Source organism: Cornus florida, unplaced genomic scaffold, assembly GCF_030987335.1.
Source record: "Cornus florida cultivar Cherokee Brave unplaced genomic scaffold, ASM3098733v1 CherokeeBrave_3.0.0_Hap2_Chr02, whole genome shotgun sequence".
In the NCBI taxonomy this organism is placed as follows: Eukaryota; Viridiplantae; Streptophyta; class Magnoliopsida; order Cornales; family Cornaceae; genus Cornus; species Cornus florida.
The window spans coordinates 81,488,007-81,510,906 of NW_026775572.1; the positions used below are offsets into that span (position 1 = coordinate 81,488,007).

At 45.2% G+C, this 22,900-nt stretch overlaps 88 non-coding genes across 88 annotated transcripts; all 88 read right to left on the reverse strand.

Annotated features, from left to right (window-relative positions):
- Nucleotides 1–117: 117 nt before the first annotated feature.
- Nucleotides 118–234, reverse strand: LOC132297292 (5S ribosomal RNA). Its single transcript, XR_009479155.1, has one exon. It is a non-coding gene; the product is annotated as a 5S ribosomal RNA (ribosomal RNA).
- A 139-nt stretch (nt 235–373) lies between these two features.
- LOC132298440 (5S ribosomal RNA) lies at nt 374–492 on the reverse strand. Its single transcript, XR_009479846.1, has one exon. It is a non-coding gene; the product is annotated as a 5S ribosomal RNA (ribosomal RNA).
- Nucleotides 493–631: 139 nt separating this feature from the next.
- Nucleotides 632–750, reverse strand: LOC132298442 (5S ribosomal RNA). Its single transcript, XR_009479848.1, has one exon. It is a non-coding gene; the product is annotated as a 5S ribosomal RNA (ribosomal RNA).
- A 139-nt stretch (nt 751–889) lies between these two features.
- On the reverse strand, nt 890–1,006 carry LOC132297294 (5S ribosomal RNA). The gene has a single exon (XR_009479156.1). It is a non-coding gene; the product is annotated as a 5S ribosomal RNA (ribosomal RNA).
- A 138-nt stretch (nt 1,007–1,144) lies between these two features.
- LOC132298443 (5S ribosomal RNA) lies at nt 1,145–1,263 on the reverse strand. Its single transcript, XR_009479849.1, has one exon. It is a non-coding gene; the product is annotated as a 5S ribosomal RNA (ribosomal RNA).
- A 139-nt stretch (nt 1,264–1,402) lies between these two features.
- On the reverse strand, nt 1,403–1,521 carry LOC132298444 (5S ribosomal RNA). Its single transcript, XR_009479850.1, has one exon. It is a non-coding gene; the product is annotated as a 5S ribosomal RNA (ribosomal RNA).
- Nucleotides 1,522–1,660: 139 nt separating this feature from the next.
- On the reverse strand, nt 1,661–1,779 carry LOC132298445 (5S ribosomal RNA). Its single transcript, XR_009479851.1, has one exon. It is a non-coding gene; the product is annotated as a 5S ribosomal RNA (ribosomal RNA).
- A 139-nt stretch (nt 1,780–1,918) lies between these two features.
- Nucleotides 1,919–2,037, reverse strand: LOC132298447 (5S ribosomal RNA). The gene has a single exon (XR_009479852.1). It is a non-coding gene; the product is annotated as a 5S ribosomal RNA (ribosomal RNA).
- A 139-nt stretch (nt 2,038–2,176) lies between these two features.
- On the reverse strand, nt 2,177–2,295 carry LOC132298449 (5S ribosomal RNA). Its single transcript, XR_009479854.1, has one exon. It is a non-coding gene; the product is annotated as a 5S ribosomal RNA (ribosomal RNA).
- A 139-nt stretch (nt 2,296–2,434) lies between these two features.
- Nucleotides 2,435–2,553, reverse strand: LOC132298450 (5S ribosomal RNA). The gene has a single exon (XR_009479855.1). It is a non-coding gene; the product is annotated as a 5S ribosomal RNA (ribosomal RNA).
- Nucleotides 2,554–2,697: 144 nt separating this feature from the next.
- LOC132298451 (5S ribosomal RNA) lies at nt 2,698–2,816 on the reverse strand. The gene has a single exon (XR_009479856.1). It is a non-coding gene; the product is annotated as a 5S ribosomal RNA (ribosomal RNA).
- Nucleotides 2,817–2,953: 137 nt separating this feature from the next.
- Nucleotides 2,954–3,072, reverse strand: LOC132298452 (5S ribosomal RNA). Its single transcript, XR_009479857.1, has one exon. It is a non-coding gene; the product is annotated as a 5S ribosomal RNA (ribosomal RNA).
- Nucleotides 3,073–3,211: 139 nt separating this feature from the next.
- On the reverse strand, nt 3,212–3,330 carry LOC132298453 (5S ribosomal RNA). Its single transcript, XR_009479858.1, has one exon. It is a non-coding gene; the product is annotated as a 5S ribosomal RNA (ribosomal RNA).
- Nucleotides 3,331–3,469: 139 nt separating this feature from the next.
- On the reverse strand, nt 3,470–3,588 carry LOC132298454 (5S ribosomal RNA). The gene has a single exon (XR_009479859.1). It is a non-coding gene; the product is annotated as a 5S ribosomal RNA (ribosomal RNA).
- A 139-nt stretch (nt 3,589–3,727) lies between these two features.
- On the reverse strand, nt 3,728–3,845 carry LOC132297117 (5S ribosomal RNA). The gene has a single exon (XR_009478989.1). It is a non-coding gene; the product is annotated as a 5S ribosomal RNA (ribosomal RNA).
- Nucleotides 3,846–3,984: 139 nt separating this feature from the next.
- Nucleotides 3,985–4,103, reverse strand: LOC132298455 (5S ribosomal RNA). Its single transcript, XR_009479860.1, has one exon. It is a non-coding gene; the product is annotated as a 5S ribosomal RNA (ribosomal RNA).
- A 139-nt stretch (nt 4,104–4,242) lies between these two features.
- On the reverse strand, nt 4,243–4,361 carry LOC132298456 (5S ribosomal RNA). The gene has a single exon (XR_009479861.1). It is a non-coding gene; the product is annotated as a 5S ribosomal RNA (ribosomal RNA).
- A 139-nt stretch (nt 4,362–4,500) lies between these two features.
- On the reverse strand, nt 4,501–4,618 carry LOC132297118 (5S ribosomal RNA). Its single transcript, XR_009478990.1, has one exon. It is a non-coding gene; the product is annotated as a 5S ribosomal RNA (ribosomal RNA).
- A 139-nt stretch (nt 4,619–4,757) lies between these two features.
- Nucleotides 4,758–4,876, reverse strand: LOC132298457 (5S ribosomal RNA). Its single transcript, XR_009479862.1, has one exon. It is a non-coding gene; the product is annotated as a 5S ribosomal RNA (ribosomal RNA).
- A 138-nt stretch (nt 4,877–5,014) lies between these two features.
- On the reverse strand, nt 5,015–5,133 carry LOC132298458 (5S ribosomal RNA). Its single transcript, XR_009479863.1, has one exon. It is a non-coding gene; the product is annotated as a 5S ribosomal RNA (ribosomal RNA).
- Nucleotides 5,134–5,272: 139 nt separating this feature from the next.
- On the reverse strand, nt 5,273–5,391 carry LOC132298460 (5S ribosomal RNA). The gene has a single exon (XR_009479865.1). It is a non-coding gene; the product is annotated as a 5S ribosomal RNA (ribosomal RNA).
- Nucleotides 5,392–5,530: 139 nt separating this feature from the next.
- LOC132298461 (5S ribosomal RNA) lies at nt 5,531–5,649 on the reverse strand. The gene has a single exon (XR_009479866.1). It is a non-coding gene; the product is annotated as a 5S ribosomal RNA (ribosomal RNA).
- A 139-nt stretch (nt 5,650–5,788) lies between these two features.
- Nucleotides 5,789–5,907, reverse strand: LOC132298463 (5S ribosomal RNA). Its single transcript, XR_009479867.1, has one exon. It is a non-coding gene; the product is annotated as a 5S ribosomal RNA (ribosomal RNA).
- Nucleotides 5,908–6,046: 139 nt separating this feature from the next.
- LOC132298464 (5S ribosomal RNA) lies at nt 6,047–6,165 on the reverse strand. Its single transcript, XR_009479868.1, has one exon. It is a non-coding gene; the product is annotated as a 5S ribosomal RNA (ribosomal RNA).
- Nucleotides 6,166–6,304: 139 nt separating this feature from the next.
- LOC132298465 (5S ribosomal RNA) lies at nt 6,305–6,423 on the reverse strand. The gene has a single exon (XR_009479869.1). It is a non-coding gene; the product is annotated as a 5S ribosomal RNA (ribosomal RNA).
- A 139-nt stretch (nt 6,424–6,562) lies between these two features.
- Nucleotides 6,563–6,681, reverse strand: LOC132298466 (5S ribosomal RNA). The gene has a single exon (XR_009479870.1). It is a non-coding gene; the product is annotated as a 5S ribosomal RNA (ribosomal RNA).
- A 139-nt stretch (nt 6,682–6,820) lies between these two features.
- On the reverse strand, nt 6,821–6,939 carry LOC132298467 (5S ribosomal RNA). The gene has a single exon (XR_009479871.1). It is a non-coding gene; the product is annotated as a 5S ribosomal RNA (ribosomal RNA).
- A 139-nt stretch (nt 6,940–7,078) lies between these two features.
- On the reverse strand, nt 7,079–7,197 carry LOC132298468 (5S ribosomal RNA). Its single transcript, XR_009479873.1, has one exon. It is a non-coding gene; the product is annotated as a 5S ribosomal RNA (ribosomal RNA).
- Nucleotides 7,198–7,336: 139 nt separating this feature from the next.
- LOC132298469 (5S ribosomal RNA) lies at nt 7,337–7,455 on the reverse strand. The gene has a single exon (XR_009479874.1). It is a non-coding gene; the product is annotated as a 5S ribosomal RNA (ribosomal RNA).
- A 139-nt stretch (nt 7,456–7,594) lies between these two features.
- LOC132298470 (5S ribosomal RNA) lies at nt 7,595–7,713 on the reverse strand. Its single transcript, XR_009479875.1, has one exon. It is a non-coding gene; the product is annotated as a 5S ribosomal RNA (ribosomal RNA).
- A 139-nt stretch (nt 7,714–7,852) lies between these two features.
- LOC132298472 (5S ribosomal RNA) lies at nt 7,853–7,971 on the reverse strand. Its single transcript, XR_009479877.1, has one exon. It is a non-coding gene; the product is annotated as a 5S ribosomal RNA (ribosomal RNA).
- Nucleotides 7,972–8,110: 139 nt separating this feature from the next.
- LOC132298473 (5S ribosomal RNA) lies at nt 8,111–8,229 on the reverse strand. The gene has a single exon (XR_009479879.1). It is a non-coding gene; the product is annotated as a 5S ribosomal RNA (ribosomal RNA).
- Nucleotides 8,230–8,368: 139 nt separating this feature from the next.
- Nucleotides 8,369–8,487, reverse strand: LOC132298474 (5S ribosomal RNA). Its single transcript, XR_009479880.1, has one exon. It is a non-coding gene; the product is annotated as a 5S ribosomal RNA (ribosomal RNA).
- A 139-nt stretch (nt 8,488–8,626) lies between these two features.
- Nucleotides 8,627–8,745, reverse strand: LOC132298475 (5S ribosomal RNA). Its single transcript, XR_009479881.1, has one exon. It is a non-coding gene; the product is annotated as a 5S ribosomal RNA (ribosomal RNA).
- A 139-nt stretch (nt 8,746–8,884) lies between these two features.
- On the reverse strand, nt 8,885–9,003 carry LOC132298476 (5S ribosomal RNA). The gene has a single exon (XR_009479882.1). It is a non-coding gene; the product is annotated as a 5S ribosomal RNA (ribosomal RNA).
- Nucleotides 9,004–9,142: 139 nt separating this feature from the next.
- On the reverse strand, nt 9,143–9,261 carry LOC132298477 (5S ribosomal RNA). Its single transcript, XR_009479883.1, has one exon. It is a non-coding gene; the product is annotated as a 5S ribosomal RNA (ribosomal RNA).
- A 139-nt stretch (nt 9,262–9,400) lies between these two features.
- LOC132298479 (5S ribosomal RNA) lies at nt 9,401–9,519 on the reverse strand. Its single transcript, XR_009479884.1, has one exon. It is a non-coding gene; the product is annotated as a 5S ribosomal RNA (ribosomal RNA).
- A 139-nt stretch (nt 9,520–9,658) lies between these two features.
- LOC132298480 (5S ribosomal RNA) lies at nt 9,659–9,777 on the reverse strand. The gene has a single exon (XR_009479885.1). It is a non-coding gene; the product is annotated as a 5S ribosomal RNA (ribosomal RNA).
- A 139-nt stretch (nt 9,778–9,916) lies between these two features.
- LOC132298481 (5S ribosomal RNA) lies at nt 9,917–10,035 on the reverse strand. The gene has a single exon (XR_009479886.1). It is a non-coding gene; the product is annotated as a 5S ribosomal RNA (ribosomal RNA).
- A 139-nt stretch (nt 10,036–10,174) lies between these two features.
- On the reverse strand, nt 10,175–10,293 carry LOC132298482 (5S ribosomal RNA). The gene has a single exon (XR_009479887.1). It is a non-coding gene; the product is annotated as a 5S ribosomal RNA (ribosomal RNA).
- Nucleotides 10,294–10,432: 139 nt separating this feature from the next.
- On the reverse strand, nt 10,433–10,551 carry LOC132298484 (5S ribosomal RNA). Its single transcript, XR_009479889.1, has one exon. It is a non-coding gene; the product is annotated as a 5S ribosomal RNA (ribosomal RNA).
- A 139-nt stretch (nt 10,552–10,690) lies between these two features.
- Nucleotides 10,691–10,809, reverse strand: LOC132298485 (5S ribosomal RNA). Its single transcript, XR_009479890.1, has one exon. It is a non-coding gene; the product is annotated as a 5S ribosomal RNA (ribosomal RNA).
- A 139-nt stretch (nt 10,810–10,948) lies between these two features.
- Nucleotides 10,949–11,067, reverse strand: LOC132298486 (5S ribosomal RNA). The gene has a single exon (XR_009479891.1). It is a non-coding gene; the product is annotated as a 5S ribosomal RNA (ribosomal RNA).
- A 139-nt stretch (nt 11,068–11,206) lies between these two features.
- On the reverse strand, nt 11,207–11,325 carry LOC132298487 (5S ribosomal RNA). The gene has a single exon (XR_009479892.1). It is a non-coding gene; the product is annotated as a 5S ribosomal RNA (ribosomal RNA).
- A 139-nt stretch (nt 11,326–11,464) lies between these two features.
- On the reverse strand, nt 11,465–11,583 carry LOC132298488 (5S ribosomal RNA). The gene has a single exon (XR_009479893.1). It is a non-coding gene; the product is annotated as a 5S ribosomal RNA (ribosomal RNA).
- Nucleotides 11,584–11,722: 139 nt separating this feature from the next.
- Nucleotides 11,723–11,841, reverse strand: LOC132298489 (5S ribosomal RNA). The gene has a single exon (XR_009479894.1). It is a non-coding gene; the product is annotated as a 5S ribosomal RNA (ribosomal RNA).
- A 139-nt stretch (nt 11,842–11,980) lies between these two features.
- Nucleotides 11,981–12,099, reverse strand: LOC132298490 (5S ribosomal RNA). The gene has a single exon (XR_009479895.1). It is a non-coding gene; the product is annotated as a 5S ribosomal RNA (ribosomal RNA).
- Nucleotides 12,100–12,238: 139 nt separating this feature from the next.
- On the reverse strand, nt 12,239–12,357 carry LOC132298491 (5S ribosomal RNA). Its single transcript, XR_009479896.1, has one exon. It is a non-coding gene; the product is annotated as a 5S ribosomal RNA (ribosomal RNA).
- Nucleotides 12,358–12,496: 139 nt separating this feature from the next.
- LOC132298492 (5S ribosomal RNA) lies at nt 12,497–12,615 on the reverse strand. The gene has a single exon (XR_009479897.1). It is a non-coding gene; the product is annotated as a 5S ribosomal RNA (ribosomal RNA).
- A 139-nt stretch (nt 12,616–12,754) lies between these two features.
- LOC132298493 (5S ribosomal RNA) lies at nt 12,755–12,873 on the reverse strand. The gene has a single exon (XR_009479898.1). It is a non-coding gene; the product is annotated as a 5S ribosomal RNA (ribosomal RNA).
- A 139-nt stretch (nt 12,874–13,012) lies between these two features.
- On the reverse strand, nt 13,013–13,131 carry LOC132298496 (5S ribosomal RNA). The gene has a single exon (XR_009479900.1). It is a non-coding gene; the product is annotated as a 5S ribosomal RNA (ribosomal RNA).
- A 139-nt stretch (nt 13,132–13,270) lies between these two features.
- LOC132298497 (5S ribosomal RNA) lies at nt 13,271–13,389 on the reverse strand. Its single transcript, XR_009479901.1, has one exon. It is a non-coding gene; the product is annotated as a 5S ribosomal RNA (ribosomal RNA).
- A 139-nt stretch (nt 13,390–13,528) lies between these two features.
- LOC132298498 (5S ribosomal RNA) lies at nt 13,529–13,647 on the reverse strand. The gene has a single exon (XR_009479902.1). It is a non-coding gene; the product is annotated as a 5S ribosomal RNA (ribosomal RNA).
- Nucleotides 13,648–13,786: 139 nt separating this feature from the next.
- On the reverse strand, nt 13,787–13,905 carry LOC132298499 (5S ribosomal RNA). The gene has a single exon (XR_009479903.1). It is a non-coding gene; the product is annotated as a 5S ribosomal RNA (ribosomal RNA).
- Nucleotides 13,906–14,044: 139 nt separating this feature from the next.
- LOC132298500 (5S ribosomal RNA) lies at nt 14,045–14,163 on the reverse strand. The gene has a single exon (XR_009479904.1). It is a non-coding gene; the product is annotated as a 5S ribosomal RNA (ribosomal RNA).
- Nucleotides 14,164–14,302: 139 nt separating this feature from the next.
- On the reverse strand, nt 14,303–14,421 carry LOC132296691 (5S ribosomal RNA). Its single transcript, XR_009478583.1, has one exon. It is a non-coding gene; the product is annotated as a 5S ribosomal RNA (ribosomal RNA).
- A 139-nt stretch (nt 14,422–14,560) lies between these two features.
- Nucleotides 14,561–14,679, reverse strand: LOC132296692 (5S ribosomal RNA). Its single transcript, XR_009478584.1, has one exon. It is a non-coding gene; the product is annotated as a 5S ribosomal RNA (ribosomal RNA).
- A 139-nt stretch (nt 14,680–14,818) lies between these two features.
- LOC132296693 (5S ribosomal RNA) lies at nt 14,819–14,937 on the reverse strand. The gene has a single exon (XR_009478585.1). It is a non-coding gene; the product is annotated as a 5S ribosomal RNA (ribosomal RNA).
- Nucleotides 14,938–15,076: 139 nt separating this feature from the next.
- Nucleotides 15,077–15,195, reverse strand: LOC132296694 (5S ribosomal RNA). The gene has a single exon (XR_009478586.1). It is a non-coding gene; the product is annotated as a 5S ribosomal RNA (ribosomal RNA).
- A 139-nt stretch (nt 15,196–15,334) lies between these two features.
- Nucleotides 15,335–15,453, reverse strand: LOC132296695 (5S ribosomal RNA). The gene has a single exon (XR_009478588.1). It is a non-coding gene; the product is annotated as a 5S ribosomal RNA (ribosomal RNA).
- Nucleotides 15,454–15,592: 139 nt separating this feature from the next.
- On the reverse strand, nt 15,593–15,711 carry LOC132296697 (5S ribosomal RNA). Its single transcript, XR_009478590.1, has one exon. It is a non-coding gene; the product is annotated as a 5S ribosomal RNA (ribosomal RNA).
- A 139-nt stretch (nt 15,712–15,850) lies between these two features.
- On the reverse strand, nt 15,851–15,969 carry LOC132296698 (5S ribosomal RNA). Its single transcript, XR_009478591.1, has one exon. It is a non-coding gene; the product is annotated as a 5S ribosomal RNA (ribosomal RNA).
- A 139-nt stretch (nt 15,970–16,108) lies between these two features.
- LOC132296699 (5S ribosomal RNA) lies at nt 16,109–16,227 on the reverse strand. The gene has a single exon (XR_009478592.1). It is a non-coding gene; the product is annotated as a 5S ribosomal RNA (ribosomal RNA).
- Nucleotides 16,228–16,366: 139 nt separating this feature from the next.
- Nucleotides 16,367–16,485, reverse strand: LOC132296701 (5S ribosomal RNA). Its single transcript, XR_009478593.1, has one exon. It is a non-coding gene; the product is annotated as a 5S ribosomal RNA (ribosomal RNA).
- Nucleotides 16,486–16,624: 139 nt separating this feature from the next.
- Nucleotides 16,625–16,743, reverse strand: LOC132296702 (5S ribosomal RNA). The gene has a single exon (XR_009478594.1). It is a non-coding gene; the product is annotated as a 5S ribosomal RNA (ribosomal RNA).
- Nucleotides 16,744–16,882: 139 nt separating this feature from the next.
- On the reverse strand, nt 16,883–17,001 carry LOC132296703 (5S ribosomal RNA). The gene has a single exon (XR_009478595.1). It is a non-coding gene; the product is annotated as a 5S ribosomal RNA (ribosomal RNA).
- A 139-nt stretch (nt 17,002–17,140) lies between these two features.
- LOC132296704 (5S ribosomal RNA) lies at nt 17,141–17,259 on the reverse strand. The gene has a single exon (XR_009478596.1). It is a non-coding gene; the product is annotated as a 5S ribosomal RNA (ribosomal RNA).
- Nucleotides 17,260–17,398: 139 nt separating this feature from the next.
- LOC132296705 (5S ribosomal RNA) lies at nt 17,399–17,517 on the reverse strand. The gene has a single exon (XR_009478597.1). It is a non-coding gene; the product is annotated as a 5S ribosomal RNA (ribosomal RNA).
- Nucleotides 17,518–17,656: 139 nt separating this feature from the next.
- LOC132296706 (5S ribosomal RNA) lies at nt 17,657–17,775 on the reverse strand. Its single transcript, XR_009478598.1, has one exon. It is a non-coding gene; the product is annotated as a 5S ribosomal RNA (ribosomal RNA).
- A 139-nt stretch (nt 17,776–17,914) lies between these two features.
- LOC132296707 (5S ribosomal RNA) lies at nt 17,915–18,033 on the reverse strand. Its single transcript, XR_009478599.1, has one exon. It is a non-coding gene; the product is annotated as a 5S ribosomal RNA (ribosomal RNA).
- A 139-nt stretch (nt 18,034–18,172) lies between these two features.
- LOC132296709 (5S ribosomal RNA) lies at nt 18,173–18,291 on the reverse strand. Its single transcript, XR_009478601.1, has one exon. It is a non-coding gene; the product is annotated as a 5S ribosomal RNA (ribosomal RNA).
- Nucleotides 18,292–18,430: 139 nt separating this feature from the next.
- On the reverse strand, nt 18,431–18,549 carry LOC132296710 (5S ribosomal RNA). The gene has a single exon (XR_009478602.1). It is a non-coding gene; the product is annotated as a 5S ribosomal RNA (ribosomal RNA).
- Nucleotides 18,550–18,688: 139 nt separating this feature from the next.
- LOC132296711 (5S ribosomal RNA) lies at nt 18,689–18,807 on the reverse strand. The gene has a single exon (XR_009478603.1). It is a non-coding gene; the product is annotated as a 5S ribosomal RNA (ribosomal RNA).
- Nucleotides 18,808–18,946: 139 nt separating this feature from the next.
- Nucleotides 18,947–19,065, reverse strand: LOC132296712 (5S ribosomal RNA). The gene has a single exon (XR_009478604.1). It is a non-coding gene; the product is annotated as a 5S ribosomal RNA (ribosomal RNA).
- A 139-nt stretch (nt 19,066–19,204) lies between these two features.
- LOC132296713 (5S ribosomal RNA) lies at nt 19,205–19,323 on the reverse strand. Its single transcript, XR_009478605.1, has one exon. It is a non-coding gene; the product is annotated as a 5S ribosomal RNA (ribosomal RNA).
- Nucleotides 19,324–19,462: 139 nt separating this feature from the next.
- On the reverse strand, nt 19,463–19,581 carry LOC132296714 (5S ribosomal RNA). Its single transcript, XR_009478606.1, has one exon. It is a non-coding gene; the product is annotated as a 5S ribosomal RNA (ribosomal RNA).
- Nucleotides 19,582–19,720: 139 nt separating this feature from the next.
- Nucleotides 19,721–19,839, reverse strand: LOC132296715 (5S ribosomal RNA). The gene has a single exon (XR_009478607.1). It is a non-coding gene; the product is annotated as a 5S ribosomal RNA (ribosomal RNA).
- Nucleotides 19,840–19,978: 139 nt separating this feature from the next.
- On the reverse strand, nt 19,979–20,097 carry LOC132296716 (5S ribosomal RNA). The gene has a single exon (XR_009478608.1). It is a non-coding gene; the product is annotated as a 5S ribosomal RNA (ribosomal RNA).
- A 139-nt stretch (nt 20,098–20,236) lies between these two features.
- Nucleotides 20,237–20,355, reverse strand: LOC132296717 (5S ribosomal RNA). Its single transcript, XR_009478609.1, has one exon. It is a non-coding gene; the product is annotated as a 5S ribosomal RNA (ribosomal RNA).
- A 139-nt stretch (nt 20,356–20,494) lies between these two features.
- On the reverse strand, nt 20,495–20,613 carry LOC132296718 (5S ribosomal RNA). Its single transcript, XR_009478610.1, has one exon. It is a non-coding gene; the product is annotated as a 5S ribosomal RNA (ribosomal RNA).
- A 139-nt stretch (nt 20,614–20,752) lies between these two features.
- LOC132296720 (5S ribosomal RNA) lies at nt 20,753–20,871 on the reverse strand. The gene has a single exon (XR_009478612.1). It is a non-coding gene; the product is annotated as a 5S ribosomal RNA (ribosomal RNA).
- A 139-nt stretch (nt 20,872–21,010) lies between these two features.
- On the reverse strand, nt 21,011–21,129 carry LOC132296721 (5S ribosomal RNA). Its single transcript, XR_009478613.1, has one exon. It is a non-coding gene; the product is annotated as a 5S ribosomal RNA (ribosomal RNA).
- Nucleotides 21,130–21,268: 139 nt separating this feature from the next.
- LOC132296722 (5S ribosomal RNA) lies at nt 21,269–21,387 on the reverse strand. The gene has a single exon (XR_009478614.1). It is a non-coding gene; the product is annotated as a 5S ribosomal RNA (ribosomal RNA).
- Nucleotides 21,388–21,526: 139 nt separating this feature from the next.
- On the reverse strand, nt 21,527–21,645 carry LOC132296723 (5S ribosomal RNA). Its single transcript, XR_009478615.1, has one exon. It is a non-coding gene; the product is annotated as a 5S ribosomal RNA (ribosomal RNA).
- Nucleotides 21,646–21,784: 139 nt separating this feature from the next.
- Nucleotides 21,785–21,903, reverse strand: LOC132296724 (5S ribosomal RNA). Its single transcript, XR_009478616.1, has one exon. It is a non-coding gene; the product is annotated as a 5S ribosomal RNA (ribosomal RNA).
- Nucleotides 21,904–22,042: 139 nt separating this feature from the next.
- Nucleotides 22,043–22,161, reverse strand: LOC132296725 (5S ribosomal RNA). Its single transcript, XR_009478617.1, has one exon. It is a non-coding gene; the product is annotated as a 5S ribosomal RNA (ribosomal RNA).
- A 139-nt stretch (nt 22,162–22,300) lies between these two features.
- On the reverse strand, nt 22,301–22,419 carry LOC132296726 (5S ribosomal RNA). The gene has a single exon (XR_009478618.1). It is a non-coding gene; the product is annotated as a 5S ribosomal RNA (ribosomal RNA).
- Nucleotides 22,420–22,558: 139 nt separating this feature from the next.
- Nucleotides 22,559–22,677, reverse strand: LOC132296727 (5S ribosomal RNA). The gene has a single exon (XR_009478619.1). It is a non-coding gene; the product is annotated as a 5S ribosomal RNA (ribosomal RNA).
- Between the last annotated feature and the right edge of the window lie 223 nt (nt 22,678–22,900).

Genomic DNA, 22,900 nt, shown 5'->3' on the forward strand with positions numbered 1-22,900 from the left:
CCTATAAACCCCTTCCGCTACCGTTCTATTGCCCTTCCGACGCATTCGCCGGGAAATAAATAAATACATATTAATAAAATTAAAATTAAAATTAAAAATACAAAACCGGACTAAAAAGGGGTGCAACACGAGGACTTCCCAGGGGGTCACCCATCCTAGTACTACTCTCGCCCAAGCACGCTTAACTGCGGAGTTCTGATGGATCCGGTGCATTAGTGCTGTATGATCGCACCCGACATATTCTCGCCTCCATTTCCCTATAAACCCCTTCCGCTACCGTTCTATTGCCCTTCCGACGCATTCGCCGGGAAATAAATAAATACATATTAATAAAATTAAAATTAAAATTAAAAATACAAAACCGGACTAAAAAGGGGTGCAACACGAGGACTTCCCAGGGGGTCACCCATCCTAGTACTACTCTCGCCCAAGCACGCTTAACTGCGGAGTTCTGATGGGATCCGGTGCATTAGTGCTGGTATGATCGCACCCGACATATTCTCGCCTCCATTTCCCTATAAACCCCTTCCGCTACCGTTCTATTGCCCTTCCGACGCATTCGCCGGGAAATAAATAAATACATATTAATAAAATTAAAATTAAAATTAAAAATACAAAACCGGACTAAAAAGGGGTGCAACACGAGGACTTCCCAGGGGGTCACCCATCCTAGTACTACTCTCGCCCAAGCACGCTTAACTGCGGAGTTCTGATGGGATCCGGTGCATTAGTGCTGGTATGATCGCACCCGACATATTCTCGCCTCCATTTCCCTATAAACCCCTTCCGCTACCGTTCTATTGCCCTTCCGACGCATTCGCCGGGAAATAAATAAATACATATTAATAAAATTAAAATTAAAATTAAAAATACAAAACCGGACTAAAAAGGGGTGCAACACGAGGACTTCCCAGGGGGTCACCCATCCTAGTACTACTCTCGCCCAAGCACGCTTAACTGCGGAGTTCTGATGGATCCGGTGCATTAGTGCTGTATGATCGCACCCGACATATTCTCGCCTCCATTTCCCTATAAACCCCTTCCGCTACCGTTCTATTGCCCTTCCGACGCATTCGCCGGGAAATAAATAAATACATATTAATAAAATTAAAATTAAAATTAAAATACAAAACCGGACTAAAAAGGGGTGCAACACGAGGACTTCCCAGGGGGTCACCCATCCTAGTACTACTCTCGCCCAAGCACGCTTAACTGCGGAGTTCTGATGGGATCCGGTGCATTAGTGCTGGTATGATCGCACCCGACATATTCTCGCCTCCATTTCCCTATAAACCCCTTCCGCTACCGTTCTATTGCCCTTCCGACGCATTCGCCGGGAAATAAATAAATACATATTAATAAAATTAAAATTAAAATTAAAAATACAAAACCGGACTAAAAAGGGGTGCAACACGAGGACTTCCCAGGGGGTCACCCATCCTAGTACTACTCTCGCCCAAGCACGCTTAACTGCGGAGTTCTGATGGGATCCGGTGCATTAGTGCTGGTATGATCGCACCCGACATATTCTCGCCTCCATTTCCCTATAAACCCCTTCCGCTACCGTTCTATTGCCCTTCCGACGCATTCGCCGGGAAATAAATAAATACATATTAATAAAATTAAAATTAAAATTAAAAATACAAAACCGGACTAAAAAGGGGTGCAACACGAGGACTTCCCAGGGGGTCACCCATCCTAGTACTACTCTCGCCCAAGCACGCTTAACTGCGGAGTTCTGATGGGATCCGGTGCATTAGTGCTGGTATGATCGCACCCGACATATTCTCGCCTCCATTTCCCTATAAACCCCTTCCGCTACCGTTCTATTGCCCTTCCGACGCATTCGCCGGGAAATAAATAAATACATATTAATAAAATTAAAATTAAAATTAAAAATACAAAACCGGACTAAAAAGGGGTGCAACACGAGGACTTCCCAGGGGGTCACCCATCCTAGTACTACTCTCGCCCAAGCACGCTTAACTGCGGAGTTCTGATGGGATCCGGTGCATTAGTGCTGGTATGATCGCACCCGACATATTCTCGCCTCCATTTCCCTATAAACCCCTTCCGCTACCGTTCTATTGCCCTTCCGACGCATTCGCCGGGAAATAAATAAATACATATTAATAAAATTAAAATTAAAATTAAAAATACAAAACCGGACTAAAAAGGGGTGCAACACGAGGACTTCCCAGGGGGTCACCCATCCTAGTACTACTCTCGCCCAAGCACGCTTAACTGCGGAGTTCTGATGGGATCCGGTGCATTAGTGCTGGTATGATCGCACCCGACATATTCTCGCCTCCATTTCCCTATAAACCCCTTCCGCTACCGTTCTATTGCCCTTCCGACGCATTCGCCGGGAAATAAATAAATACATATTAATAAAATTAAAATTAAAATTAAAAATACAAAACCGGACTAAAAAGGGGTGCAACACGAGGACTTCCCAGGGGGTCACCCATCCTAGTACTACTCTCGCCCAAGCACGCTTAACTGCGGAGTTCTGATGGGATCCGGTGCATTAGTGCTGGTATGATCGCACCCGACATATTCTCGCCTCCATTTCCCTATAAACCCCTTCCGCTACCGTTCTATTGCCCTTCCGACGCATTCGCCGGGAAATAAATAAATACATATTAATAAAATTAAAATAAAATTAAAATTAAAAATACAAAACCGGACTAAAAAGGGGTGCAACACGAGGACTTCCCAGGGGGTCACCCATCCTAGTACTACTCTCGCCCAAGCACGCTTAACTGCGGAGTTCTGATGGGATCCGGTGCATTAGTGCTGGTATGATCGCACCCGACATATTCTCGCCTCCATTTCCCTATAAACCCCTTCCGCTACGTTCTATTGCCCTTCGACGCATTCGCCGGGAAATAAATAAATACATATTAATAAAATTAAAATTAAAATTAAAAATACAAAACCGGACTAAAAAGGGGTGCAACACGAGGACTTCCCAGGGGGTCACCCATCCTAGTACTACTCTCGCCCAAGCACGCTTAACTGCGGAGTTCTGATGGGATCCGGTGCATTAGTGCTGGTATGATCGCACCCGACATATTCTCGCCTCCATTTCCCTATAAACCCCTTCCGCTACCGTTCTATTGCCCTTCCGACGCATTCGCCGGGAAATAAATAAATACATATTAATAAAATTAAAATTAAAATTAAAAATACAAAACCGGACTAAAAAGGGGTGCAACACGAGGACTTCCCAGGGGGTCACCCATCCTAGTACTACTCTCGCCCAAGCACGCTTAACTGCGGAGTTCTGATGGGATCCGGTGCATTAGTGCTGGTATGATCGCACCCGACATATTCTCGCCTCCATTTCCCTATAAACCCCTTCCGCTACCGTTCTATTGCCCTTCCGACGCATTCGCCGGGAAATAAATAAATACATATTAATAAAATTAAAATTAAAATTAAAAATACAAAACCGGACTAAAAAGGGGTGCAACACGAGGACTTCCCAGGGGGTCACCCATCCTAGTACTACTCTCGCCCAAGCACGCTTAACTGCGGAGTTCTGATGGGATCCGGTGCATTAGTGCTGGTATGATCGCACCCGACATATTCTCGCCTCCATTTCCCTATAAACCCCTTCCGCTACCGTTCTATTGCCCTTCCGACGCATTCGCCGGGAAATAAATAAATACATATTAATAAAATTAAAATTAAAATTAAAAATACAAAACCGGACTAAAAAGGGGTGCAACACGAGGACTTCCCAGGGGGTCACCCATCCTAGTACTACTCTCGCCCAAGCACGCTTAACTGCGGAGTTCTGATGGATCCGGTGCATTAGTGCTGGTATGATCGCACCCGACATATTCTCGCCTCCATTTCCCTATAAACCCCTTCCGCTACCGTTCTATTGCCCTTCCGACGCATTCGCCGGGAAATAAATAAATACATATTAATAAAATTAAAATTAAAATTAAAAATACAAAACCGGACTAAAAAGGGGTGCAACACGAGGACTTCCCAGGGGGTCACCCATCCTAGTACTACTCTCGCCCAAGCACGCTTAACTGCGGAGTTCTGATGGGATCCGGTGCATTAGTGCTGGTATGATCGCACCCGACATATTCTCGCCTCCATTTCCCTATAAACCCCTTCCGCTACCGTTCTATTGCCCTTCCGACGCATTCGCCGGGAAATAAATAAATACATATTAATAAAATTAAAATTAAAATTAAAAATACAAAACCGGACTAAAAAGGGGTGCAACACGAGGACTTCCCAGGGGGTCACCCATCCTAGTACTACTCTCGCCCAAGCACGCTTAACTGCGGAGTTCTGATGGGATCCGGTGCATTAGTGCTGGTATGATCGCACCCGACATATTCTCGCCTCCATTTCCCTATAAACCCCTTCCGCTACCGTTCTATTGCCCTTCCGACGCATTCGCCGGGAAATAAATAAATACATATTAATAAAATTAAAATTAAAATTAAAAATACAAAACCGGACTAAAAAGGGGTGCAACACGAGGACTTCCCAGGGGGTCACCCATCCTAGTACTACTCTCGCCCAAGCACGCTTAACTGCGGAGTTCTGATGGATCCGGTGCATTAGTGCTGGTATGATCGCACCCGACATATTCTCGCCTCCATTTCCCTATAAACCCCTTCCGCTACCGTTCTATTGCCCTTCCGACGCATTCGCCGGGAAATAAATAAATACATATTAATAAAATTAAAATTAAAATTAAAAATACAAAACCGGACTAAAAAGGGGTGCAACACGAGGACTTCCCAGGGGGTCACCCATCCTAGTACTACTCTCGCCCAAGCACGCTTAACTGCGGAGTTCTGATGGGATCCGGTGCATTAGTGCTGGTATGATCGCACCCGACATATTCTCGCCTCCATTTCCCTATAAACCCCTTCCGCTACCGTTCTATTGCCCTTCCGACGCATTCGCCGGGAAATAAATAAATACATATTAATAAATTAAAATTAAAATTAAAAATACAAAACCGGACTAAAAAGGGGTGCAACACGAGGACTTCCCAGGGGGTCACCCATCCTAGTACTACTCTCGCCCAAGCACGCTTAACTGCGGAGTTCTGATGGGATCCGGTGCATTAGTGCTGGTATGATCGCACCCGACATATTCTCGCCTCCATTTCCCTATAAACCCCTTCCGCTACCGTTCTATTGCCCTTCCGACGCATTCGCCGGGAAATAAATAAATACATATTAATAAAATTAAAATTAAAATTAAAAATACAAAACCGGACTAAAAAGGGGTGCAACACGAGGACTTCCCAGGGGGTCACCCATCCTAGTACTACTCTCGCCCAAGCACGCTTAACTGCGGAGTTCTGATGGGATCCGGTGCATTAGTGCTGGTATGATCGCACCCGACATATTCTCGCCTCCATTTCCCTATAAACCCCTTCCGCTACCGTTCTATTGCCCTTCCGACGCATTCGCCGGGAAATAAATAAATACATATTAATAAAATTAAAATTAAAATTAAAAATACAAAACCGGACTAAAAAGGGGTGCAACACGAGGACTTCCCAGGGGGTCACCCATCCTAGTACTACTCTCGCCCAAGCACGCTTAACTGCGGAGTTCTGATGGGATCCGGTGCATTAGTGCTGGTATGATCGCACCCGACATATTCTCGCCTCCATTTCCCTATAAACCCCTTCCGCTACCGTTCTATTGCCCTTCCGACGCATTCGCCGGGAAATAAATAAATACATATTAATAAAATTAAAATTAAAATTAAAAATACAAAACCGGACTAAAAAGGGGTGCAACACGAGGACTTCCCAGGGGGTCACCCATCCTAGTACTACTCTCGCCCAAGCACGCTTAACTGCGGAGTTCTGATGGGATCCGGTGCATTAGTGCTGGTATGATCGCACCCGACATATTCTCGCCTCCATTTCCCTATAAACCCCTTCCGCTACCGTTCTATTGCCCTTCCGACGCATTCGCCGGGAAATAAATAAATACATATTAATAAAATTAAAATTAAAATTAAAAATACAAAACCGGACTAAAAAGGGGTGCAACACGAGGACTTCCCAGGGGGTCACCCATCCTAGTACTACTCTCGCCCAAGCACGCTTAACTGCGGAGTTCTGATGGGATCCGGTGCATTAGTGCTGGTATGATCGCACCCGACATATTCTCGCCTCCATTTCCCTATAAACCCCTTCCGCTACCGTTCTATTGCCCTTCCGACGCATTCGCCGGGAAATAAATAAATACATATTAATAAAATTAAAATTAAAATTAAAAATACAAAACCGGACTAAAAAGGGGTGCAACACGAGGACTTCCCAGGGGGTCACCCATCCTAGTACTACTCTCGCCCAAGCACGCTTAACTGCGGAGTTCTGATGGGATCCGGTGCATTAGTGCTGGTATGATCGCACCCGACATATTCTCGCCTCCATTTCCCTATAAACCCCTTCCGCTACCGTTCTATTGCCCTTCCGACGCATTCGCCGGGAAATAAATAAATACATATTAATAAAATTAAAATTAAAATTAAAAATACAAAACCGGACTAAAAAGGGGTGCAACACGAGGACTTCCCAGGGGGTCACCCATCCTAGTACTACTCTCGCCCAAGCACGCTTAACTGCGGAGTTCTGATGGGATCCGGTGCATTAGTGCTGGTATGATCGCACCCGACATATTCTCGCCTCCATTTCCCTATAAACCCCTTCCGCTACCGTTCTATTGCCCTTCCGACGCATTCGCCGGGAAATAAATAAATACATATTAATAAAATTAAAATTAAAATTAAAAATACAAAACCGGACTAAAAAGGGGTGCAACACGAGGACTTCCCAGGGGGTCACCCATCCTAGTACTACTCTCGCCCAAGCACGCTTAACTGCGGAGTTCTGATGGGATCCGGTGCATTAGTGCTGGTATGATCGCACCCGACATATTCTCGCCTCCATTTCCCTATAAACCCCTTCCGCTACCGTTCTATTGCCCTTCCGACGCATTCGCCGGGAAATAAATAAATACATATTAATAAAATTAAAATTAAAATTAAAAATACAAAACCGGACTAAAAAGGGGTGCAACACGAGGACTTCCCAGGGGGTCACCCATCCTAGTACTACTCTCGCCCAAGCACGCTTAACTGCGGAGTTCTGATGGGATCCGGTGCATTAGTGCTGGTATGATCGCACCCGACATATTCTCGCCTCCATTTCCCTATAAACCCCTTCCGCTACCGTTCTATTGCCCTTCCGACGCATTCGCCGGGAAATAAATAAATACATATTAATAAAATTAAAATTAAAATTAAAAATACAAAACCGGACTAAAAAGGGGTGCAACACGAGGACTTCCCAGGGGGTCACCCATCCTAGTACTACTCTCGCCCAAGCACGCTTAACTGCGGAGTTCTGATGGGATCCGGTGCATTAGTGCTGGTATGATCGCACCCGACATATTCTCGCCTCCATTTCCCTATAAACCCCTTCCGCTACCGTTCTATTGCCCTTCCGACGCATTCGCCGGGAAATAAATAAATACATATTAATAAAATTAAAATTAAAATTAAAAATACAAAACCGGACTAAAAAGGGGTGCAACACGAGGACTTCCCAGGGGGTCACCCATCCTAGTACTACTCTCGCCCAAGCACGCTTAACTGCGGAGTTCTGATGGGATCCGGTGCATTAGTGCTGGTATGATCGCACCCGACATATTCTCGCCTCCATTTCCCTATAAACCCCTTCCGCTACCGTTCTATTGCCCTTCCGACGCATTCGCCGGGAAATAAATAAATACATATTAATAAAATTAAAATTAAAATTAAAAATACAAAACCGGACTAAAAAGGGGTGCAACACGAGGACTTCCCAGGGGGTCACCCATCCTAGTACTACTCTCGCCCAAGCACGCTTAACTGCGGAGTTCTGATGGGATCCGGTGCATTAGTGCTGGTATGATCGCACCCGACATATTCTCGCCTCCATTTCCCTATAAACCCCTTCCGCTACCGTTCTATTGCCCTTCCGACGCATTCGCCGGGAAATAAATAAATACATATTAATAAAATTAAAATTAAAATTAAAAATACAAAACCGGACTAAAAAGGGGTGCAACACGAGGACTTCCCAGGGGGTCACCCATCCTAGTACTACTCTCGCCCAAGCACGCTTAACTGCGGAGTTCTGATGGGATCCGGTGCATTAGTGCTGGTATGATCGCACCCGACATATTCTCGCCTCCATTTCCCTATAAACCCCTTCCGCTACCGTTCTATTGCCCTTCCGACGCATTCGCCGGGAAATAAATAAATACATATTAATAAAATTAAAATTAAAATTAAAAATACAAAACCGGACTAAAAAGGGGTGCAACACGAGGACTTCCCAGGGGGTCACCCATCCTAGTACTACTCTCGCCCAAGCACGCTTAACTGCGGAGTTCTGATGGGATCCGGTGCATTAGTGCTGGTATGATCGCACCCGACATATTCTCGCCTCCATTTCCCTATAAACCCCTTCCGCTACCGTTCTATTGCCCTTCCGACGCATTCGCCGGGAAATAAATAAATACATATTAATAAAATTAAAATTAAAATTAAAAATACAAAACCGGACTAAAAAGGGGTGCAACACGAGGACTTCCCAGGGGGTCACCCATCCTAGTACTACTCTCGCCCAAGCACGCTTAACTGCGGAGTTCTGATGGGATCCGGTGCATTAGTGCTGGTATGATCGCACCCGACATATTCTCGCCTCCATTTCCCTATAAACCCCTTCCGCTACCGTTCTATTGCCCTTCCGACGCATTCGCCGGGAAATAAATAAATACATATTAATAAAATTAAAATTAAAATTAAAAATACAAAACCGGACTAAAAAGGGGTGCAACACGAGGACTTCCCAGGGGGTCACCCATCCTAGTACTACTCTCGCCCAAGCACGCTTAACTGCGGAGTTCTGATGGGATCCGGTGCATTAGTGCTGGTATGATCGCACCCGACATATTCTCGCCTCCATTTCCCTATAAACCCCTTCCGCTACCGTTCTATTGCCCTTCCGACGCATTCGCCGGGAAATAAATAAATACATATTAATAAAATTAAAATTAAAATTAAAAATACAAAACCGGACTAAAAAGGGGTGCAACACGAGGACTTCCCAGGGGGTCACCCATCCTAGTACTACTCTCGCCCAAGCACGCTTAACTGCGGAGTTCTGATGGGATCCGGTGCATTAGTGCTGGTATGATCGCACCCGACATATTCTCGCCTCCATTTCCCTATAAACCCCTTCCGCTACCGTTCTATTGCCCTTCCGACGCATTCGCCGGGAAATAAATAAATACATATTAATAAAATTAAAATTAAAATTAAAAATACAAAACCGGACTAAAAAGGGGTGCAACACGAGGACTTCCCAGGGGGTCACCCATCCTAGTACTACTCTCGCCCAAGCACGCTTAACTGCGGAGTTCTGATGGGATCCGGTGCATTAGTGCTGGTATGATCGCACCCGACATATTCTCGCCTCCATTTCCCTATAAACCCCTTCCGCTACCGTTCTATTGCCCTTCCGACGCATTCGCCGGGAAATAAATAAATACATATTAATAAAATTAAAATTAAAATTAAAAATACAAAACCGGACTAAAAAGGGGTGCAACACGAGGACTTCCCAGGGGGTCACCCATCCTAGTACTACTCTCGCCCAAGCACGCTTAACTGCGGAGTTCTGATGGGATCCGGTGCATTAGTGCTGGTATGATCGCACCCGACATATTCTCGCCTCCATTTCCCTATAAACCCCTTCCGCTACCGTTCTATTGCCCTTCCGACGCATTCGCCGGGAAATAAATAAATACATATTAATAAAATTAAAATTAAAATTAAAAATACAAAACCGGACTAAAAAGGGGTGCAACACGAGGACTTCCCAGGGGGTCACCCATCCTAGTACTACTCTCGCCCAAGCACGCTTAACTGCGGAGTTCTGATGGGATCCGGTGCATTAGTGCTGGTATGATCGCACCCGACATATTCTCGCCTCCATTTCCCTATAAACCCCTTCCGCTACCGTTCTATTGCCCTTCCGACGCATTCGCCGGGAAATAAATAAATACATATTAATAAAATTAAAATTAAAATTAAAAATACAAAACCGGACTAAAAAGGGGTGCAACACGAGGACTTCCCAGGGGGTCACCCATCCTAGTACTACTCTCGCCCAAGCACGCTTAACTGCGGAGTTCTGATGGGATCCGGTGCATTAGTGCTGGTATGATCGCACCCGACATATTCTCGCCTCCATTTCCCTATAAACCCCTTCCGCTACCGTTCTATTGCCCTTCCGACGCATTCGCCGGGAAATAAATAAATACATATTAATAAAATTAAAATTAAAATTAAAAATACAAAACCGGACTAAAAAGGGGTGCAACACGAGGACTTCCCAGGGGGTCACCCATCCTAGTACTACTCTCGCCCAAGCACGCTTAACTGCGGAGTTCTGATGGGATCCGGTGCATTAGTGCTGGTATGATCGCACCCGACATATTCTCGCCTCCATTTCCCTATAAACCCCTTCCGCTACCGTTCTATTGCCCTTCCGACGCATTCGCCGGGAAATAAATAAATACATATTAATAAAATTAAAATTAAAATTAAAAATACAAAACCGGACTAAAAAGGGGTGCAACACGAGGACTTCCCAGGGGGTCACCCATCCTAGTACTACTCTCGCCCAAGCACGCTTAACTGCGGAGTTCTGATGGGATCCGGTGCATTAGTGCTGGTATGATCGCACCCGACATATTCTCGCCTCCATTTCCCTATAAACCCCTTCCGCTACCGTTCTATTGCCCTTCCGACGCATTCGCCGGGAAATAAATAAATACATATTAATAAAATTAAAATTAAAATTAAAAATACAAAACCGGACTAAAAAGGGGTGCAACACGAGGACTTCCCAGGGGGTCACCCATCCTAGTACTACTCTCGCCCAAGCACGCTTAACTGCGGAGTTCTGATGGGATCCGGTGCATTAGTGCTGGTATGATCGCACCCGACATATTCTCGCCTCCATTTCCCTATAAACCCCTTCCGCTACCGTTCTATTGCCCTTCCGACGCATTCGCCGGGAAATAAATAAATACATATTAATAAAATTAAAATTAAAATTAAAAATACAAAACCGGACTAAAAAGGGGTGCAACACGAGGACTTCCCAGGGGGTCACCCATCCTAGTACTACTCTCGCCCAAGCACGCTTAACTGCGGAGTTCTGATGGGATCCGGTGCATTAGTGCTGGTATGATCGCACCCGACATATTCTCGCCTCCATTTCCCTATAAACCCCTTCCGCTACCGTTCTATTGCCCTTCCGACGCATTCGCCGGGAAATAAATAAATACATATTAATAAAATTAAAATTAAAATTAAAAATACAAAACCGGACTAAAAAGGGGTGCAACACGAGGACTTCCCAGGGGGTCACCCATCCTAGTACTACTCTCGCCCAAGCACGCTTAACTGCGGAGTTCTGATGGGATCCGGTGCATTAGTGCTGGTATGATCGCACCCGACATATTCTCGCCTCCATTTCCCTATAAACCCCTTCCGCTACCGTTCTATTGCCCTTCCGACGCATTCGCCGGGAAATAAATAAATACATATTAATAAAATTAAAATTAAAATTAAAAATACAAAACCGGACTAAAAAGGGGTGCAACACGAGGACTTCCCAGGGGGTCACCCATCCTAGTACTACTCTCGCCCAAGCACGCTTAACTGCGGAGTTCTGATGGGATCCGGTGCATTAGTGCTGGTATGATCGCACCCGACATATTCTCGCCTCCATTTCCCTATAAACCCCTTCCGCTACCGTTCTATTGCCCTTCCGACGCATTCGCCGGGAAATAAATAAATACATATTAATAAAATTAAAATTAAAATTAAAAATACAAAACCGGACTAAAAAGGGGTGCAACACGAGGACTTCCCAGGGGGTCACCCATCCTAGTACTACTCTCGCCCAAGCACGCTTAACTGCGGAGTTCTGATGGGATCCGGTGCATTAGTGCTGGTATGATCGCACCCGACATATTCTCGCCTCCATTTCCCTATAAACCCCTTCCGCTACCGTTCTATTGCCCTTCCGACGCATTCGCCGGGAAATAAATAAATACATATTAATAAAATTAAAATTAAAATTAAAAATACAAAACCGGACTAAAAAGGGGTGCAACACGAGGACTTCCCAGGGGGTCACCCATCCTAGTACTACTCTCGCCCAAGCACGCTTAACTGCGGAGTTCTGATGGGATCCGGTGCATTAGTGCTGGTATGATCGCACCCGACATATTCTCGCCTCCATTTCCCTATAAACCCCTTCCGCTACCGTTCTATTGCCCTTCCGACGCATTCGCCGGGAAATAAATAAATACATATTAATAAAATTAAAATTAAAATTAAAAATACAAAACCGGACTAAAAAGGGGTGCAACACGAGGACTTCCCAGGGGGTCACCCATCCTAGTACTACTCTCGCCCAAGCACGCTTAACTGCGGAGTTCTGATGGGATCCGGTGCATTAGTGCTGGTATGATCGCACCCGACATATTCTCGCCTCCATTTCCCTATAAACCCCTTCCGCTACCGTTCTATTGCCCTTCCGACGCATTCGCCGGGAAATAAATAAATACATATTAATAAAATTAAAATTAAAATTAAAAATACAAAACCGGACTAAAAAGGGGTGCAACACGAGGACTTCCCAGGGGGTCACCCATCCTAGTACTACTCTCGCCCAAGCACGCTTAACTGCGGAGTTCTGATGGGATCCGGTGCATTAGTGCTGGTATGATCGCACCCGACATATTCTCGCCTCCATTTCCCTATAAACCCCTTCCGCTACCGTTCTATTGCCCTTCCGACGCATTCGCCGGGAAATAAATAAATACATATTAATAAAATTAAAATTAAAATTAAAAATACAAAACCGGACTAAAAAGGGGTGCAACACGAGGACTTCCCAGGGGGTCACCCATCCTAGTACTACTCTCGCCCAAGCACGCTTAACTGCGGAGTTCTGATGGGATCCGGTGCATTAGTGCTGGTATGATCGCACCCGACATATTCTCGCCTCCATTTCCCTATAAACCCCTTCCGCTACCGTTCTATTGCCCTTCCGACGCATTCGCCGGGAAATAAATAAATACATATTAATAAAATTAAAATTAAAATTAAAAATACAAAACCGGACTAAAAAGGGGTGCAACACGAGGACTTCCCAGGGGGTCACCCATCCTAGTACTACTCTCGCCCAAGCACGCTTAACTGCGGAGTTCTGATGGGATCCGGTGCATTAGTGCTGGTATGATCGCACCCGACATATTCTCGCCTCCATTTCCCTATAAACCCCTTCCGCTACCGTTCTATTGCCCTTCCGACGCATTCGCCGGGAAATAAATAAATACATATTAATAAAATTAAAATTAAAATTAAAAATACAAAACCGGACTAAAAAGGGGTGCAACACGAGGACTTCCCAGGGGGTCACCCATCCTAGTACTACTCTCGCCCAAGCACGCTTAACTGCGGAGTTCTGATGGGATCCGGTGCATTAGTGCTGGTATGATCGCACCCGACATATTCTCGCCTCCATTTCCCTATAAACCCCTTCCGCTACCGTTCTATTGCCCTTCCGACGCATTCGCCGGGAAATAAATAAATACATATTAATAAAATTAAAATTAAAATTAAAAATACAAAACCGGACTAAAAAGGGGTGCAACACGAGGACTTCCCAGGGGGTCACCCATCCTAGTACTACTCTCGCCCAAGCACGCTTAACTGCGGAGTTCTGATGGGATCCGGTGCATTAGTGCTGGTATGATCGCACCCGACATATTCTCGCCTCCATTTCCCTATAAACCCCTTCCGCTACCGTTCTATTGCCCTTCCGACGCATTCGCCGGGAAATAAATAAATACATATTAATAAAATTAAAATTAAAATTAAAAATACAAAACCGGACTAAAAAGGGGTGCAACACGAGGACTTCCCAGGGGGTCACCCATCCTAGTACTACTCTCGCCCAAGCACGCTTAACTGCGGAGTTCTGATGGGATCCGGTGCATTAGTGCTGGTATGATCGCACCCGACATATTCTCGCCTCCATTTCCCTATAAACCCCTTCCGCTACCGTTCTATTGCCCTTCCGACGCATTCGCCGGGAAATAAATAAATACATATTAATAAAATTAAAATTAAAATTAAAAATACAAAACCGGACTAAAAAGGGGTGCAACACGAGGACTTCCCAGGGGGTCACCCATCCTAGTACTACTCTCGCCCAAGCACGCTTAACTGCGGAGTTCTGATGGGATCCGGTGCATTAGTGCTGGTATGATCGCACCCGACATATTCTCGCCTCCATTTCCCTATAAACCCCTTCCGCTACCGTTCTATTGCCCTTCCGACGCATTCGCCGGGAAATAAATAAATACATATTAATAAAATTAAAATTAAAATTAAAAATACAAAACCGGACTAAAAAGGGGTGCAACACGAGGACTTCCCAGGGGGTCACCCATCCTAGTACTACTCTCGCCCAAGCACGCTTAACTGCGGAGTTCTGATGGGATCCGGTGCATTAGTGCTGGTATGATCGCACCCGACATATTCTCGCCTCCATTTCCCTATAAACCCCTTCCGCTACCGTTCTATTGCCCTTCCGACGCATTCGCCGGGAAATAAATAAATACATATTAATAAAATTAAAATTAAAATTAAAAATACAAAACCGGACTAAAAAGGGGTGCAACACGAGGACTTCCCAGGGGGTCACCCATCCTAGTACTACTCTCGCCCAAGCACGCTTAACTGCGGAGTTCTGATGGGATCCGGTGCATTAGTGCTGGTATGATCGCACCCGACATATTCTCGCCTCCATTTCCCTATAAACCCCTTCCGCTACCGTTCTATTGCCCTTCCGACGCATTCGCCGGGAAATAAATAAATACATATTAATAAAATTAAAATTAAAATTAAAAATACAAAACCGGACTAAAAAGGGGTGCAACACGAGGACTTCCCAGGGGGTCACCCATCCTAGTACTACTCTCGCCCAAGCACGCTTAACTGCGGAGTTCTGATGGGATCCGGTGCATTAGTGCTGGTATGATCGCACCCGACATATTCTCGCCTCCATTTCCCTATAAACCCCTTCCGCTACCGTTCTATTGCCCTTCCGACGCATTCGCCGGGAAATAAATAAATACATATTAATAAAATTAAAATTAAAATTAAAAATACAAAACCGGACTAAAAAGGGGTGCAACACGAGGACTTCCCAGGGGGTCACCCATCCTAGTACTACTCTCGCCCAAGCACGCTTAACTGCGGAGTTCTGATGGGATCCGGTGCATTAGTGCTGGTATGATCGCACCCGACATATTCTCGCCTCCATTTCCCTATAAACCCCTTCCGCTACCGTTCTATTGCCCTTCCGACGCATTCGCCGGGAAATAAATAAATACATATTAATAAAATTAAAATTAAAATTAAAAATACAAAACCGGACTAAAAAGGGGTGCAACACGAGGACTTCCCAGGGGGTCACCCATCCTAGTACTACTCTCGCCCAAGCACGCTTAACTGCGGAGTTCTGATGGGATCCGGTGCATTAGTGCTGGTATGATCGCACCCGACATATTCTCGCCTCCATTTCCCTATAAACCCCTTCCGCTACCGTTCTATTGCCCTTCCGACGCATTCGCCGGGAAATAAATAAATACATATTAATAAAATTAAAATTAAAATTAAAAATACAAAACCGGACTAAAAAGGGGTGCAACACGAGGACTTCCCAGGGGGTCACCCATCCTAGTACTACTCTCGCCCAAGCACGCTTAACTGCGGAGTTCTGATGGGATCCGGTGCATTAGTGCTGGTATGATCGCACCCGACATATTCTCGCCTCCATTTCCCTATAAACCCCTTCCGCTACCGTTCTATTGCCCTTCCGACGCATTCGCCGGGAAATAAATAAATACATATTAATAAAATTAAAATTAAAATTAAAAATACAAAACCGGACTAAAAAGGGGTGCAACACGAGGACTTCCCAGGGGGTCACCCATCCTAGTACTACTCTCGCCCAAGCACGCTTAACTGCGGAGTTCTGATGGGATCCGGTGCATTAGTGCTGGTATGATCGCACCCGACATATTCTCGCCTCCATTTCCCTATAAACCCCTTCCGCTACCGTTCTATTGCCCTTCCGACGCATTCGCCGGGAAATAAATAAATACATATTAATAAAATTAAAATTAAAATTAAAAATACAAAACCGGACTAAAAAGGGGTGCAACACGAGGACTTCCCAGGGGGTCACCCATCCTAGTACTACTCTCGCCCAAGCACGCTTAACTGCGGAGTTCTGATGGGATCCGGTGCATTAGTGCTGGTATGATCGCACCCGACATATTCTCGCCTCCATTTCCCTATAAACCCCTTCCGCTACCGTTCTATTGCCCTTCCGACGCATTCGCCGGGAAATAAATAAATACATATTAATAAAATTAAAATTAAAATTAAAAATACAAAACCGGACTAAAAAGGGGTGCAACACGAGGACTTCCCAGGGGGTCACCCATCCTAGTACTACTCTCGCCCAAGCACGCTTAACTGCGGAGTTCTGATGGGATCCGGTGCATTAGTGCTGGTATGATCGCACCCGACATATTCTCGCCTCCATTTCCCTATAAACCCCTTCCGCTACCGTTCTATTGCCCTTCCGACGCATTCGCCGGGAAATAAATAAATACATATTAATAAAATTAAAATTAAAATTAAAAATACAAAACCGGACTAAAAAGGGGTGCAACACGAGGACTTCCCAGGGGGTCACCCATCCTAGTACTACTCTCGCCCAAGCACGCTTAACTGCGGAGTTCTGATGGGATCCGGTGCATTAGTGCTGGTATGATCGCACCCGACATATTCTCGCCTCCATTTCCCTATAAACCCCTTCCGCTACCGTTCTATTGCCCTTCCGACGCATTCGCCGGGAAATAAATAAATACATATTAATAAAATTAAAATTAAAATTAAAAATACAAAACCGGACTAAAAAGGGGTGCAACACGAGGACTTCCCAGGGGGTCACCCATCCTAGTACTACTCTCGCCCAAGCACGCTTAACTGCGGAGTTCTGATGGGATCCGGTGCATTAGTGCTGGTATGATCGCACCCGACATATTCTCGCCTCCATTTCCCTATAAACCCCTTCCGCTACCGTTCTATTGCCCTTCCGACGCATTCGCCGGGAAATAAATAAATACATATTAATAAAATTAAAATTAAAATTAAAAATACAAAACCGGACTAAAAAGGGGTGCAACACGAGGACTTCCCAGGGGGTCACCCATCCTAGTACTACTCTCGCCCAAGCACGCTTAACTGCGGAGTTCTGATGGGATCCGGTGCATTAGTGCTGGTATGATCGCACCCGACATATTCTCGCCTCCATTTCCCTATAAACCCCTTCCGCTACCGTTCTATTGCCCTTCCGACGCATTCGCCGGGAAATAAATAAATACATATTAATAAAATTAAAATTAAAATTAAAAATACAAAACCGGACTAAAAAGGGGTGCAACACGAGGACTTCCCAGGGGGTCACCCATCCTAGTACTACTCTCGCCCAAGCACGCTTAACTGCGGAGTTCTGATGGGATCCGGTGCATTAGTGCTGGTATGATCGCACCCGACATATTCTCGCCTCCATTTCCCTATAAACCCCTTCCGCTACCGTTCTATTGCCCTTCCGACGCATTCGCCGGGAAATAAATAAATACATATTAATAAAATTAAAATTAAAATTAAAAATACAAAACCGGACTAAAAAGGGGTGCAACACGAGGACTTCCCAGGGGGTCACCCATCCTAGTACTACTCTCGCCCAAGCACGCTTAACTGCGGAGTTCTGATGGGATCCGGTGCATTAGTGCTGGTATGATCGCACCCGACATATTCTCGCCTCCATTTCCCTATAAACCCCTTCCGCTACCGTTCTATTGCCCTTCCGACGCATTCGCCGGGAAATAAATAAATACATATTAATAAAATTAAAATTAAAATTAAAAATACAAAACCGGACTAAAAAGGGGTGCAACACGAGGACTTCCCAGGGGGTCACCCATCCTAGTACTACTCTCGCCCAAGCACGCTTAACTGCGGAGTTCTGATGGGATCCGGTGCATTAGTGCTGGTATGATCGCACCCGACATATTCTCGCCTCCATTTCCCTATAAACCCCTTCCGCTACCGTTCTATTGCCCTTCCGACGCATTCGCCGGGAAATAAATAAATACATATTAATAAAATTAAAATTAAAATTAAAAATACAAAACCGGACTAAAAAGGGGTGCAACACGAGGACTTCCCAGGGGGTCACCCATCCTAGTACTACTCTCGCCCAAGCACGCTTAACTGCGGAGTTCTGATGGGATCCGGTGCATTAGTGCTGGTATGATCGCACCCGACATATTCTCGCCTCCATTTCCCTATAAACCCCTTCCGCTACCGTTCTATTGCCCTTCCGACGCATTCGCCGGGAAATAAATAAATACATATTAATAAAATTAAAATTAAAATTAAAAATACAAAACCGGACTAAAAAGGGGTGCAACACGAGGACTTCCCAGGGGGTCACCCATCCTAGTACTACTCTCGCCCAAGCACGCTTAACTGCGGAGTTCTGATGGGATCCGGTGCATTAGTGCTGGTATGATCGCACCCGACATATTCTCGCCTCCATTTCCCTATAAACCCCTTCCGCTACCGTTCTATTGCCCTTCCGACGCATTCGCCGGGAAATAAATAAATACATATTAATAAAATTAAAATTAAAATTAAAAATACAAAACCGGACTAAAAAGGGGTGCAACACGAGGACTTCCCAGGGGGTCACCCATCCTAGTACTACTCTCGCCCAAGCACGCTTAACTGCGGAGTTCTGATGGGATCCGGTGCATTAGTGCTGGTATGATCGCACCCGACATATTCTCGCCTCCATTTCCCTATAAACCCCTTCCGCTACCGTTCTATTGCCCTTCCGACGCATTCGCCGGGAAATAAATAAATACATATTAATAAAATTAAAATTAAAATTAAAAATACAAAACCGGACTAAAAAGGGGTGCAACACGAGGACTTCCCAGGGGGTCACCCATCCTAGTACTACTCTCGCCCAAGCACGCTTAACTGCGGAGTTCTGATGGGATCCGGTGCATTAGTGCTGGTATGATCGCACCCGACATATTCTCGCCTCCATTTCCCTATAAACCCCTTCCGCTACCGTTCTATTGCCCTTCCGACGCATTCGCCGGGAAATAAATAAATACATATTAATAAAATTAAAATTAAAATTAAAAATACAAAACCGGACTAAAAAGGGGTGCAACACGAGGACTTCCCAGGGGGTCACCCATCCTAGTACTACTCTCGCCCAAGCACGCTTAACTGCGGAGTTCTGATGGGATCCGGTGCATTAGTGCTGGTATGATCGCACCCGACATATTCTCGCCTCCATTTCCCTATAAACCCCTTCCGCTACCGTTCTATTGCCCTTCCGACGCATTCGCCGGGAAATAAATAAATACATATTAATAAAATTAAAATTAAAATTAAAAATACAAAACCGGACTAAAAAGGGGTGCAACACGAGGACTTCCCAGGGGGTCACCCATCCTAGTACTACTCTCGCCCAAGCACGCTTAACTGCGGAGTTCTGATGGGATCCGGTGCATTAGTGCTGGTATGATCGCACCCGACATATTCTCGCCTCCATTTCCCTATAAACCCCTTCCGCTACCGTTCTATTGCCCTTCCGACGCATTCGCCGGGAAATAAATAAATACATATTAATAAAATTAAAATTAAAATTAAAAATACAAAACCGGACTAAAAAGGGGTGCAACACGAGGACTTCCCAGGGGGTCACCCATCCTAGTACTACTCTCGCCCAAGCACGCTTAACTGCGGAGTTCTGATGGGATCCGGTGCATTAGTGCTGGTATGATCGCACCCGACATATTCTCGCCTCCATTTCCCTATAAACCCCTTCCGCTACCGTTCTATTGCCCTTCCGACGCATTCGCCGGGAAATAAATAAATACATATTAATAAAATTAAAATTAAAATTAAAAATACAAAACCGGACTAAAAAGGGGTGCAACACGAGGACTTCCCAGGGGGTCACCCATCCTAGTACTACTCTCGCCCAAGCACGCTTAACTGCGGAGTTCTGATGGGATCCGGTGCATTAGTGCTGGTATGATCGCACCCGACATATTCTCGCCTCCATTTCCCTATAAACCCCTTCCGCTACCGTTCTATTGCCCTTCCGACGCATTCGCCGGGAAATAAATAAATACATATTAATAAAATTAAAATTAAAATTAAAAATACAAAACCGGACTAAAAAGGGGTGCAACACGAGGACTTCCCAGGGGGTCACCCATCCTAGTACTACTCTCGCCCAAGCACGCTTAACTGCGGAGTTCTGATGGGATCCGGTGCATTAGTGCTGGTATGATCGCACCCGACATATTCTCGCCTCCATTTCCCTATAAACCCCTTCCGCTACCGTTCTATTGCCCTTCCGACGCATTCGCCGGGAAATAAATAAATACATATTAATAAAATTAAAATTAAAATTAAAAATACAAAACCGGACTAAAAAGGGGTGCAACACGAGGACTTCCCAGGGGGTCACCCATCCTAGTACTACTCTCGCCCAAGCACGCTTAACTGCGGAGTTCTGATGGGATCCGGTGCATTAGTGCTGGTATGATCGCACCCGACATATTCTCGCCTCCATTTCCCTATAAACCCCTTCCGCTACCGTTCTATTGCCCTTCCGACGCATTCGCCGGGAAATAAATAAATACATATTAATAAAATTAAAATTAAAATTAAAAATACAAAACCGGACTAAAAAGGGGTGCAACACGAGGACTTCCCAGGGGGTCACCCATCCTAGTACTACTCTCGCCCAAGCACGCTTAACTGCGGAGTTCTGATGGGATCCGGTGCATTAGTGCTGGTATGATCGCACCCGACATATTCTCGCCTCCATTTCCCTATAAACCCCTTCCGCTACCGTTCTATTGCCCTTCCGACGCATTCGCCGGGAAATAAATAAATACATATTAATAAAATTAAAATTAAAATTAAAAATACAAAACCGGACTAAAAAGGGGTGCAACACGAGGACTTCCCAGGGGGTCACCCATCCTAGTACTACTCTCGCCCAAGCACGCTTAACTGCGGAGTTCTGATGGGATCCGGTGCATTAGTGCTGGTATGATCGCACCCGACATATTCTCGCCTCCATTTCCCTATAAACCCCTTCCGCTACCGTTCTATTGCCCTTCCGACGCATTCGCCGGGAAATAAATAAATACATATTAATAAAATTAAAATTAAAATTAAAAATACAAAACCGGACTAAAAAGGGGTGCAACACGAGGACTTCCCAGGGGGTCACCCATCCTAGTACTACTCTCGCCCAAGCACGCTTAACTGCGGAGTTCTGATGGGATCCGGTGCATTAGTGCTGGTATGATCGCACCCGACATATTCTCGCCTCCATTTCCCTATAAACCCCTTCCGCTACCGTTCTATTGCCCTTCCGACGCATTCGCCGGGAAATAAATAAATACATATTAATAAAATTAAAATTAAAATTAAAAATACAAAACCGGACTAAAAAGGGGTGCAACACGAGGACTTCCCAGGGGGTCACCCATCCTAGTACTACTCTCGCCCAAGCACGCTTAACTGCGGAGTTCTGATGGGATCCGGTGCATTAGTGCTGGTATGATCGCACCCGACATATTCTCGCCTCCATTTCCCTATAAACCCCTTCCGCTACCGTTCTATTGCCCTTCCGACGCATTCGCCGGGAAATAAATAAATACATATTAATAAAATTAAAATTAAAATTAAAAATACAAAACCGGACTAAAAAGGGGTGCAACACGAGGACTTCCCAGGGGGTCACCCATCCTAGTACTACTCTCGCCCAAGCACGCTTAACTGCGGAGTTCTGATGGGATCCGGTGCATTAGTGCTGGTATGATCGCACCCGACATATTCTCGCCTCCATTTCCCTATAAACCCCTTCCGCTACCGTTCTATTGCCCTTCCGACGCATTCGCCGGGAAATAAATAAATACATATTAATAAAATTAAAATTAAAATTAAAAATACAAAACCGGACTAAAAAGGGGTGCAACACGAGGACTTCCCAGGGGGTCACCCATCCTAGTACTACTCTCGCCCAAGCACGCTTAACTGCGGAGTTCTGATGGGATCCGGTGCATTAGTGCTGGTATGATCGCACCCGACATATTCTCGCCTCCATTTCCCTATAAACCCCTTCCGCTACCGTTCTATTGCCCTTCCGACGCATTCGCCGGGAAATAAATAAATACATATTAATAAAATTAAAATTAAAATTAAAAATACAAAACCGGACTAAAAAGGGGTGCAACACGAGGACTTCCCAGGGGGTCACCCATCCTAGTACTACTCTCGCCCAAGCACGCTTAACTGCGGAGTTCTGATGGGATCCGGTGCATTAGTGCTGGTATGATCGCACCCGACATATTCTCGCCTCCATTTCCCGTCTGGTCAAATACATATCCGATTGATATTTTAATTGGCTCCAATTTTGATCGGATTGGATTCGGAATTAGATTAAAATCTTGTTGAACGACTTGTCTAGTTGTAATTTTAGATGGAGTGGAGAATTGTTAATATGTAGGATGGTGCATAATATAACTATGAATATATAAGTATTTATAGTGTATAAGCAGATAACTAT